This window comes from Durio zibethinus, chromosome 20, assembly GCF_047325235.1.
Source record: "Durio zibethinus cultivar Kanyao isolate XHJ-2024 chromosome 20, ASM4732523v1, whole genome shotgun sequence".
Taxonomy (NCBI): Eukaryota; Viridiplantae; Streptophyta; class Magnoliopsida; order Malvales; family Malvaceae; genus Durio; species Durio zibethinus.
Window position 1 is genome coordinate 12380106 of NC_143181.1, and position 14202 is coordinate 12394307.

At 41.8% G+C, this 14202-nt stretch overlaps 1 pseudogene; it reads right to left on the reverse strand.

The window, feature by feature from the left end:
• Positions 1-944: 944 nt before the first annotated feature.
• On the reverse strand, positions 945-13794 carry LOC149513136 (uncharacterized; annotated as a pseudogene).
• Between the last annotated feature and the right edge of the window lie 408 nt (positions 13795-14202).

Below are 14202 nucleotides of genomic sequence, written 5' to 3' on the forward strand. Positions count from 1 at the left end.
GTTCCCGTGTAGCTGCGGTAATACTACTTTTTAGGGATTGGACTAGGCAATAAAATAGGCTCTCTCTTCTCTATTATATTATTTATATTCTAAAAGAAGGAGATTTCAAGAAAGCGAGCAGAGACTCACTTGCTCAGATACCCTTTGCTTGTTTAGCCTATACTTTGCAAGCGGGAATGGTACTAGTTGGCTCTGTCTTCGTATATGTAATTTATGAGGTATGAGCTTGCACGCCAGGAATCCGAGTTCTCTTCTACTGGCTCCGTTTCACATACTTATATGAAAGCACTTTAGCTTCGTCCTCAGCCTTGTTTTTATAGACGAGACCTGGTGCCTATTTTTATTATATAGTAGATTCATGTCATCTTATCTAGTTAGCCCGTGGGAAGCAGAGTCAACCAACCCACACTGGGTACGGAGTCACTACACAGACCCAGCTGCCTCAAGCTTTTGGACTTTTATTCTATTTCCTACCTCCTAAAGCAAAGAAAGACCGGGAGCTCAGAGCTACGCATTCACTCCAAAGCGTTGCAGTAGGCGTACCTAACCTTGGGACTTCTTATGAGCTTTTGGGATCTGTATCTGCCTTCCCTTTTCTTTTCCGCTACAACATAGGTTTAGACCTTGGGTTTATTCACCTGGAGACCCGGTGTGTGTTGTGCTCATTCCCTTGACTCCTACGCCCACTCGTTCCTTTGAGCAGAGGTCAGATTTTTAGAGTACCAGGACTTCTTAGCCTTGGCCTAATGACTCGCTCTCCCAGGCCAGCGAAAGCCGGTCGTAGTGGGTGAGGTCTGTGCTTGGCTTGTACGAAATTATACCGCATCTAGCATGTGACGTAGATTTTTATTGTTAACCAGGCGTACGAATACTATTTGGAAATATGAACAATTTTTATATTTAAAATGGGCTTTCTAGCTCGAGACACTGTCTTCGTATAGGAAAGAAGTAATTTATGTAGAGGTAAAAAACTTTTTACACTGAGACCTCACATTCCCTCGTATGGCTATTCCATTCCGGGATTACAGGTGAGACCCTGGCTTCGCTCCCTCACTAAAAAGCACAGAAAAAGAGATTAAAAAATAAGATAGGTAGAAAGCGAGGGGCAAGCCCGTCTTAAAGCCATTCTTGCAGCAAGAGCGCATTCTTCCTTTATTGATTCAATTCCTTCTGTCAGGGCATTCTCTGCATCAACAATTTCACTTCCTTGCCGTATTCTTTCCCTTCTAAGAACTCGTTATGTGCATCTCTGCCTGACAGCAAGCAAGCATTCCATCAACCAGTAATCCCTTCCTTCGTCTACTTGAAAAATTCCTCCCCAAGACCCTATTGGGTTGTAATCAATTCTTTATCAATGGGCCACCTTTTCTTTGAACTTGTCAATGATCGAACTTAAATATATGAACTGAGTGCCATTTGATGAGTAACTGAGAACAAAGGAGAGGGATATAGAAAGAATGAAGTAACGAAAGAGGAAGTCATTGCTAGTAGTAACGACTTGTTACGATCCATTGGTTATCAAAAAAACATTCTTTTCGTTAAGCGTATATAATAAAATAGAGTGAAAGGGCCCACCCCGAAATCAAGGGGGTACTAACTAACAGCTGAGTCCTCTCCGAACCGCAAGAGATAGTTGCCCGTCATACGGTTCAGCAACTTCACTTGCCTCTATGAGAGGCTCATTCTGGGCAGGTTCAGATCACTTACAATACACAGCTCTACGAAAGGGTTAGGAACGTTTTCAATATTCTTCTTTTTTTCATATTTATTCGATCTCTTCCATCTCTGCCCCCGTTGTCACCTATGTTGAAGAAAGGTTTGGAACCCTGCAGAGAATGAAGTGGAGCCAAGAATCTTCCTCTCAACAGTGCTTCTCGAGGCTCCACTCTCCCCCCTGAATAAGTAAGGCCCCGTTAGCCTGGGCGAAGATGGGGATAAGGAATAAAGATTGAAGCCCCCGCCCCCTCTGCCAGGCACTGGACAGGGGTTAGCTCGGTAAATGTGTAGAGCCAAGTGTAGTGTGGTGTAGTAGTAGGCACTTCTAGGCCCCTTTCCCGGCCACTGGATCACTCTAGCGCTTTGGGTACTACGGACCCTCTGCCATCCATTGCAGCAAAGTCGTTTCATGAGCGGGGGGGCTAAGCGTAGTTCGTTGAATCAAACGTTGAATGAAATCGATTCTTTTTTAGATATCAAAATCGAAATTGGATAGGATAGATGGATGGATCTATCTTTCTATTTATATAGTGTTGTAGCGTAGCAAAAAGCCCCAAATCCTTGATTTGGCCAGGAAAGACTGCACTGCTTTGGGTCCAGGAAGCTTTGGGAATGAGCTCGACTGCTTCTTCTCCACACTTCTTTTTCTTTGTGCCCACTCCGCATGCGCTTCACGCGCCATTGGCGCTTTGCTCTCCTCTTATTCTTCATTGGAATATTCGGATGGACTTCGTCATTCTTTCCCAACTAAATAGAAAAGGCTGTATCACATTGAGATGTCGATTTGTTTTTTGCCCCCAATGAGATGGGGAATTTTGAACCCCCTATTTAGACTTTTGTGCCTTTCATCTTTCTGAATCGAGGCCAGGCCCGACTCCCGTCGTTCCAACAACCGACGGGGAGCACCTCAGTATACGATCGTGTGCAGTAACTGGGAGTCCTATTACACCTAAGGCCAACTTCAATTCACCAAACCAAGGTTCATCTCGTGTAATGATTGTGGACTCATAAAAGGATATTGAGTAGACGGTTGATGTATCAGACTCGACCCTATCTTTCGTAGCATGCATTCTCATCTGTTTCGCAACTGATTCGGTAAGCTACGTGTCTGGTGCACGGAGAATAGCCTTCGGCCCCCCAAATTGAGTTACTCATGGCAACCTTCTGGCCGCCCAACAACCTATAATGCTAGTCACTACTCCCACTGGGGCTAGGAAGTAAGCCCCACAACCCAAAACGGCGAAGAACAAATAGAATTTGCTACAAAAGCCGGCTAACAGGGTTGTTCCTGTGTATGAGAACATAGTAATGGAGAAGGTACTAGCCGAAATAGGATTCATTTTGGCTAGAGCCCCCAAACCTTCTATATATTTGACACAGGTTTGCCGTAATGCTAAAATTATGCCGAATGCATTTATTGTCATTAATGCATAAATAAAGATACCGATTAGTAGTGATTGAATTCCTTCTATGGTTCCACATGAGAAACCAGTACGAATATAACCTACATGTCCAATTGAACTATGAGCTAGAGGATTTTTCACTTTCGTTTGGGCCATGACGGCCAAGCAATGCTGCAAAAAAAAAAAAAATTTGTTGCAATGTAACTCTATAGGAACCATAAATAGAAACACGTGAAATATTAGAAGAAATAGAAATTTTAGGTGCAATAGAAAGGAACGCTGTAATCGGGGTGGGTGAACCCTCGTAGATATCAGGCCCACGTATATAGAGTCAAAAGAGATATGGAGTCCGAAGGGGAGGGGGTTTTCTTCGGGGCTCGAGAGATGGAATAGATAGGGCCCCACAAGTTTTCAATTCACCGTTGGGGAATTCACACGAAAGGGAACGAGGAATTCTCAACGAAAAAAGTGCTCTCTGAACCGAACGTGAAAGTTGTTTTCCATCAGACGGCTGTTCCCGTAACTCCACTCTCGACTTGGATTGTATATCCAAAAAGGTCCGCTCTTGGCCATTCCGCACGCTGCCTAGCAGAGGCATGGTTATCTGAAGTGGATTCTCTCTTTTCTAGTAGATGCCGAACCTGCTGCCCCATTGATGTTGAAGAGGGGCGGGCGCAGCAGTTACATGGACCCCTTCCTTTCTATTGTTGCAAGTGTTTTCTCGGGTCAAATCGAAATTTCTTATTATATAGGGCAGACAAAGTGTCATGAGCCAACTTTGTATAGGGTCATGATCGAGGCTTAGGTTGTCATGAGTCACTCATGTATAGGGTCATGATCGGATAAATCTCTTATGTTAAGAAAATTATCCTCATTTCAAACATTGTAATGGTTAGCGGTATCATAGCTTTAAAATCTCTAAAGCTCTTTAGGGGGTGAGCGGGCAGCATACTATTAGGCTGTCTCACCGATCGCAATACGGGCTTAGGTCATCCGCCAAGGGCTGCCCCCTGGCCCTGGCGATGGTGGAAAGTCCCGATGTAACATCTTCGATTTTAATAAAATTCACCTCGATTCTAATGTCCCGATTATTGCCTTGATGTGTTTTTCTTTTGTCGATGTGAATGTGCTTTCTTGTGTGTGTGCTTGAGATTGATCTCGATATGAATGTGCCTTATTGCGTATACTAGGGACTAACTGTGGCTAATGGTTATTTGTTCAAATATCAAACTATTGAGGGTTGACTTGGGTGGAAGCGTCCATTCAAGTGCCGCATGGGCTATTGCTTGTTGAGAGAAAGCCTAGTCCGTGACACGTGGTATCAGAGCGCGGTTGAGAAGTGCTAGAAATGGAAGAGATGGCCACAAGTGGTGGACCCAATTATCAACAGAGAATTTAGGAACTTGAGGTCGCGGTGGCCGTAGTGAAAACTCACATGGTGACTAAAGATCGAGACAACCCAGCGGGAGTTGTCCGATACTCTCCACAACGTGAGCGAAGAGGTTAGAGATGCCTTGAATATTCTCCAAAAAGAGTTTGAGGAGCTCAGAGCACAAGTGAGCATCTTACAAATGGCTGTGGCCAGATCGGGTTCGAACTCGACGGAAAAGGGAAAAAAGGGCCAAGGTGTCGGAGCCTCAATGCTATGAAGGGCCAAGGGATGCCAAGGAGCTTGAAAACTTCTTATTTGACATGGAGTAGTACTTTCGAGCTATACACACAGATTCAGAGGAAGATAAGGTAGTAATGGCATCGATGTACCTCATAGATGATGCCAAGCTATGGTGGCGCTCTAAGTTTGTCAATGATGAGTGCTTGATTAAGACTTGGAAGGACCTGAAACAAGAACTGAAAAATCAATTTTTTCCTGAGAATATGGAGTATATGGCCCGAAAGAGACTTCAAGAATTGGTGCAAACAGGAACAGTGCGAGAGTTTGTAAGAAGTTTTTCTACCCTGATGTTGGATATTCAAGACATGTCTGAAAAGGACAAGATATGTTATTTTCTTGAGGGCCTCGAGCCTTGGGCCAGGACAAAACTACAAAGATAAAAAGTGCAAGATGTGGCCACGGCCATTGCTGCAGCTGAACGTCTCCACGATTATAATGATGGCTCTTCAAAAAGGAAAAATCCTCCATCAGTTGGCAGTAGCTTCAACTTTGGGAGTAGGGAAAAGATGACTAAGTTGGACCAACCCTTTAGTGGGGGATCAGACATGAGGTCCTTTGATCGAGATAGCACCCAACCCAAAGACAAGCAACGCAGTGATTTTCAAGCCTAGGCAACCGCTAGCTTGCTTCCTCTGCAATGGGCTGCATTGGGTAATCGAATGCCCACACAAAGGAACCCTTAATGCGTTAAAAGCCTCGTCTCAAGAGTCCGTAAAAGCGCCAGAGAGCGTTGAAGAAGTTGAAGAGGTGCCAGCTAGGATGGCTTCAATAAGGTTCCTTAATGCCCTTCACCCCAACTAAACACAATAAAAAAAGAGCAGGGTAGAGGCCTGATGTATGTAAACTTAATGATCAATGAGAAGGTCACCAAGGCCATGGTAGATAGGGGTGCAACCGATACCTTCATCACACCAGAAGAAGTAAAAAGGTGTGATCTCCAGGTTAGCAAGGACTGTAGACGAATGAAGGTAGTTAATTCGTCAGCCTTTGTGATCAATGGAAGCTTCAAGAATGTAACGACCAAATTGGGGCCATAGGAAGGAAAGGTAGACTTTACAGTTTCACCCATGGATGACTTTGATGTTGTTCTCGGATTGGACTTCAAGATGTTGGCTCAGGTGATCCCTATCTCTGTCGCTAGTTGCTTATTGTTCTTAGGGGAACACCCATGTGTGGTGCCGACCACTATCCGGCCAAAGAGTGAGAAGAAAATGATTTTAGCTTTACAGTTCAAGAAAGGGGTAAAGAGAGGGGAACCCTTCTTTGTGGCCATGTCAATCTACAAAGAAGGGCCAGGAGTGGAATCGATACCAGATGACGTGAAAAAAGTGTTGAAAAAATTCGAAGAGGTGATGCCAGAGATGTTGCCTAAGGTTCTACCTCATCGACGAGTAGTGGACCATGAAATTAAGCTCCTCCTAGGAGTGAAACCCCCTGCTAGAGCCCCTTACCGCATGGCCCCACCAAAGTTTGCCGAACTAAGAAAATAGTTAGATGAGCTTCTACAAGCCGAGTTCATTAGACCATCAAAGGCTCATTTCGGAGTGCTAGTGCTATTTCAAAAAAGCATGATGGAAGTTTACAATTATGTGTTGACTACAGGGCCTTGAACAAAGTCACCATGAGAAACAAATATCCCATCCCTCTTATAGCAAATTTGTTTCATCAATTGAGCCGAGCCAAGTACTTTTTCAAATTGGACTTGAGATCTGGCTACCATCAGGTCAGAATCGTTGAGGGAGATGAGTCAAAGACCATTTGTGTAACACGGTATGGTGCATTTGAATTTCTTGTTATGCCCTTTAGACTGACCAATGCTCGTGCCACATTTTGTACATTGATGAATCAGGTGTTCCATAACTATCTAGACAAATTTGTAGTCATCTACTTAGATAACATAGTGGTATATAGCTCCACTCTGGAAGAACATCAAGAACACCTACACCAGGTGCTTCGAAGGTTACAAGACCACCAGTTATATGTGAAAATGGAGAAGTGTGCATTTGCTCAGACCTAATTCCAGTTTCTCGGTCACATTATCGAACGTGGCCATATTCGAATGGACATGGAAAAGGTTAGGGCCCTCAAGGAGTGGACAACACCGAAGAATGTTAGTGAACTCCGCACGTTTTTAAGACTAGCCTACTATTATAAAAGGTTTGTAAAAGGGTACTCTCGCAAGACCACAGCTCTCATGAAGCTATTGAAGAAGGAGCATAAATGGTGTTGGACAAGTGAGTGCCAAGAGGCCTTTGAGGGATTGAAGAATGCTATTATGAAGGATCCCATCTTAGCTCTCTCTAATATTGAAAAGCCTTTCGAAGTTCAGACGGATGCATCTGATTTCGCTATTGAAAGAGTGCATTTACAATAATATCACTCGATAGCATTTGAAAGTAAGAAGCGAAGTGAAGCTAAGAGGAAATATACAGCCCAGGAAAAAGAGCTCCTGGTGGTAGTTCTCTGCTTGAGGGCTTGGCGACATTATTTGTTGGGTTTACACTTTGTCGTGAAGACAGACAATGTGGTCGTTAGCCATTTCTTCACCCAACCAAGGCTTACAGCGAAACAAGCTAGACGATAAGAATTTTTAGTGGAGTTCGATTTTTGTTTTGAGCACACCGCTGGAAAGACCAATCAAGTGGCCGATACATTAAGCAGGTGAATAGAGTTAACGGCCCTTAGAAGAATTGCCTTAATGGCGGCTAGCAGAGCCACGACAGACATTCGTAAGTTGATTGAAGATCATTTAGGGAAGGACCCACAGGCCAGTGCCATCCTGAAGCTAGTGGAAGAGGGGAAGTCCAAGTACTTCTGGCAAGAAAATAGGGTCTTGTGGACCAAGGGGCCTCGATTGTTTGTGCAAAGAGCAGAAGGTCTGAGATAGATACTGATGAGGAAATATCATGACACACCATGGGTCGAACATCTGGGTTGGCAACGCACTTTGGCGTTATTGAAATATGGATACTATTGGCCTCACATGCGATAAGATGTGATGGACTATACAAAGACTTGCGTCATTTGCCAATAAGACAAAATTAAAAAAAAAAACCTGCAAGCATGCTTGAACCACTATCGGTACCCATCAGACTGTGGAAAAGCATCTTTCTTGATTTCATTTCAAGCCTACCCAAGGTTGGTGATCTTGGAACTATTTTGGTGGTGACTGACCGGTTCTTTAAGTACGCCACATTCATTCCCGCTCACAAGTATTGTACAGCAAAAGACACAGCTTGACTATTGTTTAAACATGTGGTCAAATTGTAATACCCAAAAAAAAAGGACTATTGTAAGTATTTTTATAAATAGGGGACTCTTTAATAAAGAATGAGAAATACAGAGGACTTATTGATAAATAACCCAATTTTTTATTGATAAAGTTAACTTTTCAGTTTTCAGTCGACGATTAATCGAAAGAAAAACAGAAACTTATTTCTCATATGTTTCTTATACAGAAAAGATCAATTAAAGGATTCCAAGTGAAGGGAAGAACAAATCTACAAGGAGAAATTATCTGTTAGAGGTGAGTAAATAATCTCTTTCAATTTTGGAGTATTGATGGTTAAGTTTTAAGGTGTAATTTATAATCGAAAAACCCTAAAATTTTAGGGTTTTCATTATCCCTCTTTGGGCAGATGATTTAGACTTTAATTAGGGTCAAGTTAAGTGTTGAGAAAGTTGGTAATGTTATTTTATTGCTGAAACAGAAATTTGATTAGAATAGATAGAAAAATCTTTGTTTCGTATAAATCCTGATATGAATCTTATGTTTGAAGCGATGAATTAAGGTTATATTCTGTATTAAAGGGTTAAATACTACTATGATTATTATATATGGATGGAAATCATGTTGAATCTACTTTTTAATAAAACAAATGGGTGTTGAATACGAGTTCTCTATGAAGAGTTATCCAATTTTTACCTAAGGATGTGCAGGCTGCCTAGTAGCAGCAGTAAAGAGGAATTACGAAATTTCCTTTAATTTTTATACAAGGATTTATAGATTAAGCCACATATGTTTGGAAAGCTTATTGAGTCTACTTTCCAATGAAATAAGCGGAATTGAATTTGGAGTTACCTATGAATAAATATGTAATTTTTATGAAAAGGTATACAGGCTGTCTGGCAGCAGCATATGACGTGGATTTCAAAAATTGTTATAATTAATCCACAAAGAATCACGAGATGGCCCATATATGGTTAGAAAGCTTGTCAAGTCTAGTTTCTAACGCATTAAAAATATTTTAATTCTGAATTGGATATCTTGAGTTATGGTTGTTTTAGTGAAAGTAACGTAGACTGCCAGAATTAATTACTCAAGTTATTACTTGTTTAACTTAATTATTTTGGTATAAGTGGCCTCAAATGGGTTGATTAATTATTGTTATGTTGGAATTATCTTGAATAGGCCACTAAATTTTGAGGGAAAAAAATTAGGTGGTGGAATCAGAATAAGGTAAGTAGAATCTCACACACTTTGCTTGTTTTCGAAACTATGTATATATGTATGTTTCTAATTGAATGAATATTTTATTTCATTATTTTCAATGTATGAAAATAGGATCAAGCATATGATTATTTTGTGTTTCTTTATATAAACGATGGATCATGCTTATGAATGAAATGAGAAAATGATTTATGTTTAAAGAATAATTTTATGATAGCTACGTTTTTACATCCCTGAGAAGTGGAATCATCGACACCAGAACTAGTTCTACGACCCTAACTAACGGCTAATAGTAGTTAGCAAAGAAATGATCATACGACCCTGGTTAACGGGTAATAGTAGTTAGCGTAAGCCCTGGCTAATGGATTATAATAGTTAGCAATGATCATGAGAATGAAATTGTCGATATGACCAATGTCACGGGTTATAGCAATGACCGTAGCTAACGATTTGAATGATAATGATGATTTATGATAATGATGATTTTTAATGATTGATCCATGATTTGGTTTGATTATGATATTTGAATAGTAACATATTTTACAATGATTTATGAATTTACGAAATGTTTGACAAAACGATGATATTGAGATGTTTTGACATTATGATTTGATGAATGTTTTGAATGATCTATATGACATGTATGAAACGATGTTTGATCTGGTAAGGTGTGTGAACCTTCACTTACTGAGCTGTGGTTTGCTCATTCCCTATTTTCTTTTCTTTTACAGATGTTATGAATGATAAGTATGATTAGCTTGAGAAAAGTTAAAAGAATCGAGCATTGGAGAACTACTTAGAAATATAGGATTTTATGAAGTATTGTTTATTTTAGTTGTAATACTCGACTTTGAACCTTTGAAGACTTGTTATCTACATATGTTACTTAATAAGAACCTTTTATATTTGAGAGTTGTTCAATGGTTATGGATTAGGCTTCGTATTGCTTTGGGGTTTTACTTTAAGATAATATGGCCGTGTTATGCCTCGATTTGGGGCGTGACACAAATACTGGGGCCTCCCTCAAAACATTGTCAGCAATAGAGATCCGAGATTCACGGGGTCCTTTTGGAGAGAACTTTTCTAGATATTGGGGTCCCAACTTAAAATATCCTCAAGCTACCACCCTCAAACTGATGGTCAAATGGAACTGTTCAATGGATTATTAGAGGAATACTTAAGGCATTTTGTTCAAGCCAATCAGAAGAACTGGCCTTCGTTATTAGACGTTGCTCAACTTTGCTTTAATTCCAACAAAAGCTCTTCCACTAATAAGAGCCCATTTGAGGTGGTCACCGGACAATTACCAAGGCTACCCCACACTTTCTTGGAACAATATGGAGGAAATAATCCGAGAGCCTTCAACCTCGACAAGGAGAGGAAATAAAACACGGAGATTGCATAAGCCTACCTGGAGAAAGCATCGAAGCGAATGAAAAAATGGGCAGACAAAGGTCGCAGGGCTCAACAATTCTAAGTTGGTGATTTGGTTCTTGTTCGACTAGTCCCTGAACAAACCAAGTTCTTGAGAAAGAGAGATCGTAGATTGGTGCGCAAATATGAGGGTCCAGTGAAGATCTTTTCCAAGGTGGGGAATGCTTCTCACAAAATCGACCTACCAAAGTGGATGAAGGTGCACCCAGTATTTCATGTGAGTAACTTGAAACCTTTCCATACAGATCCTACATATGCTAGCCGAAGGGAGCCAACCAGAGCCGCCATCACCATGAAGCCACCATCAGAGCATTGAGTCAAAAAGATTTTAGCTGATAGGGAAATCAAGATATCTCGAAGACTAGTTCGTGAATACTTAATGAAGTGAGAGGGATTAGGACTAGAAGAAAACCAACTGGGAAAGAGAACAAGACCTCCGAAGATTCAAAAGGAAGATTGAAGAATTTTAAGCCAGCAAGTTGACGAGGACGTCAAAAGAATAGGTGGGGGAGGATGTCATGAGCCAACCTTGTATAAGGCCATGACCGGGGCTTAGGTTGTCATGAGCCACCCATGTATAGGGCCATGGCGGGGTAGATCTCTTGTGCTAAGAAAAGTGTCCCCATTTCAAACATTGTAATGGTTAGTGGTAGCATAGCTCTAAAATCTCTAAGGCTCTTTGGGGGGTGAACGGGTAGTGTACTGTTGGGCTGTCTCACCAGTCACGATACAGGCTCAGGCCATCTGCCAAGGGCTGCCCTTTGGCCCTGGCAATGGTGGGAAGTCTCGATGCAACATCCTCAATTTTAATGAAATTCACTTCGATTCTAATGTTCCGATTGTTGCCTTGATGTGTTTTTCTTTTGTCAATGTGAATGTGCTTTCTTGTGTGTGTGCTTGAGATTGATCTTGATATGAATGTGCCTTATTGCGTATGCTAGGGACTAACTATGGCTAATTGTTATTTGTTCAGATATCGAACTATTGAGGGCTGTCTTGGGTGGAAGCATCCATTCAAGTGTCGCACGGGCTATTGCTTGTTGAGAGAAAGCTTAGTCCATGACACAAAACCTGAAGGCCATTATCCCAATAGGCCAGTGGGCGAAATAAGGAGAGGCCCCGACAATTATACCACAGCGGTTGAAAAAGCATGTTCCCTTCAAATAACACACACCGTAGGCCATCTTTGGCCTTCTTTGTTTTTGATGAAAAACAAATCAAATCTCTTGATCTCCGAAAGCATTTTTCTTCCCCCATCACATCCCCTCCCTTCGTCGAGCCTTTCCTTTAATGGTTGGGGGAAGCATTCCCTTATCTAAACTTGGCAGGCATTCTTTCTAGCCTTATTCAAATAGGAGGATGGGTTTGGTTTGCACTTTGAACATAGGCTCAAACATGATTTGAAGGTCCTAGCTACACCATACGTTCAATACAAAGGAAAGCTGCAGAGATGACAAAAAGAGGGCGTTTTCCTATGTTGCACTAGAAAAATAAGGACAACGAATAAGAACGTCTTCTCTTAGGTATCTTCCTCTATCGCCAGTCGTCGTCTAGCCCACGTTAGAGGGGAAGATTAGCAAAGCGAAAAAAGACAGAGGGAAAGAGAGTAGCATTTTATTCTCTTTACGAGAACTTCCAGATCGAAAAAGCATTCAGAATGGGCTTCGCGTTCATTTCGTTGGCAGAAACAATCCAATCCATTTGGGGCATCGGGGAACCCAAAAACGAAGTCTTTCGACTTGATTCATAGATAAAATCAATGATAAATATACAAAAGATAGATGAACGATATATTTTTTTCTCTAAAAAAATGGAGAGAGAAAGGGCAGATGCTTAATAGCACCTATATCGAACACTAATTCTTATCTATTGATAGGAAAATCTTCATCAAATACTGGGTTTTGCCCTTTTTTTAGGAATTCTTTGTATTCAAGGTAGCTTATCATAAGCCACACCCTATACGGCTAGTCAGGGGGGCTATTCGCCTTTTAAATCAAACAAAGGTTGTAGTAGGGGCTTCATAGCTATTTTAATTCTAAAGGAAATCGAAAAACCAACTTTAGTCAGTAGGAGCCCTACTTCCCTCTTTGCGACCTCATCACTTTCATTGTTGCGTAAACCCATTTCTTTCTTAGTCACTGGACGGAGCGCACTTTTGATACTTCAGTAGGGCGAGCTCTTTGATAGTCACTTCTTTTGTTTGCTAGGGTGACGAAAGGCTATTTCAATCTAGGAAACAGCCAAAAACTTGAAAGGGTCATCTTTGGAAATGTTTGTCGATAACCAAAACGTCATTCCCTCCTTTTGATTATGTCGTGACACTGACTGAATCCAATCCATAACCCCGAAAATGAAACAAAGTTCATTCCCTTTCGTCAATTAGGCATACGAACCACTTACTTTTGCTTTGCTTTAGACTCTATTAGAATAAAGCAAAGAAAGAGGCAGAATGGAGAAAAGAAAGGGACAAAGACAATTTTGCTTGGCGTGAAGGTTACTGGTTCAGGGGTAGGGTATGGTACTAAAAGTCCTCGAACTTTTAGGCAGTTTTTCTTTTGGGTAGCTGTTAACTATTGGATCTCACCAATACAGCCCCCTTATAGTTTTAATTACCGAGATATCTTTTTTTTTTCATTATTTCTAGGGATTTTTTGGGTAATCTGCTCCCATGCTACAAACAGTCAAATCTGAACTAAATCTTATCGCTCTTCTTTCTTTCTTTGAGGCAGGAAGCACAACAGTAATGTCACAGTTGGCGCGTTCCACCTTCTGAAATCACGCATCCATGTGACATCAAGATTACTCATAGTCAAGGTCACATTTCTATGAGTCCATTTTTCTCTTAGACAGATCCATTTAAATCCTTCAAGCCACCTACCCATGAGCCTTTTCTGACTTTGACCCCGTAGGGTCGCTCCTTCAAAACTCTATAGAGAGGAACCCAACTCTCATCGTGCCTCAACCCACGATTCTTCAAGTGACCCTAAGCACCCAGCTCTGGCTGCAGGGCTTAAAGCCTTGAGCACTAATCCTCGAATCCCCTTAAGGGCACACAGCCCCGGTTCTCATGGTTTTATTACTTCTAGACATAGTGAGAACCTAGCACCATGCCCGCCCATATCATACGCCAGCTCCCGTATCAAGTTTACGCAAGCGCCACATTTCAGCTGGTCAACAGCCAGCTCGGGGCCTCTAGGCCCATCTCATCCCACAGGACTCAGATCTTGGGGTGAAGGCCCTTAGCATCAGTATGGGTTGCCCGCACGCATGATTGACACCCAACATCATGCTAGTTCCGCAAGGAGACTTGGGTGGACTGCCCCTACTGCAGCACACCTCTATCGATTGGCCACAAGGGTCTAGCAGCGTGCCTGCCTGCTAGCCCGTGCATCCCTCAGGCTCGATGGCATCCCTCCTATGCAAACGCCATCTCGTGATCCTTTCGGCTCAAATAGGGGAAATCGAGGGGCCTAACGATCTCTACCTGTAATCCCATGGCTCAACGCAAAGGCACGATACAAGGCCCG